The sequence below is a fragment of the Macadamia integrifolia genome, chromosome 10 (genome assembly GCF_013358625.1).
Source record: "Macadamia integrifolia cultivar HAES 741 chromosome 10, SCU_Mint_v3, whole genome shotgun sequence".
In the NCBI taxonomy this organism is placed as follows: Eukaryota; Viridiplantae; Streptophyta; class Magnoliopsida; order Proteales; family Proteaceae; genus Macadamia; species Macadamia integrifolia.
In genome coordinates, this window is record NC_056566.1 from 17,056,447 (window position 1) to 17,056,903 (window position 457).

The following is a 457-nucleotide window of genomic DNA, read 5'->3' on the forward strand; positions in this document are numbered from 1 at the left end:
CAGGCAGCATCAAGCAGTTTCTCATAACGCTCAAGGCATTGAGATGGAGTTCGACCCACAATAGGGGCAATCGTTCTCCACTGTGTCGGCATGAGTTTGGCAAGATGAAGCAGCTTCTCATCTTCTTCTCTGGTCCATTCAGTCTGTGCAGTGAAGGGAACTGGGTCATCAGTCATATGTTTCCAAGATGGGGAAGACGGACTAAAACATTCAGATCGGGGGTGAGGGACAAGGAAATGGAGTGACTTGCACAGCATAACCAATATAGAAAAACAAGTAATACGACCAAGAACAACCACCCAAATCAAGCATATATCATCAGCAAACAAAGAAAAAAGAGATAAAACTCAGAAAAAAAAAAAAGACACCTCAGAAAGGACCAGCCTTAGTAACTTAAAGCAAACAAGATATCTTAACAATGACATAGAGAAGAAAAAAGGAGGGGGAGCCCCCCGGG

General features: G+C 43.5%; 1 pseudogene; it reads right to left on the reverse strand.

Annotated features, from left to right (window-relative positions):
- LOC122092256 overlaps positions 1-457 on the reverse strand; it is a 23,207-nt pseudogene that overhangs the window by 15,913 nt on the left and 6,837 nt on the right.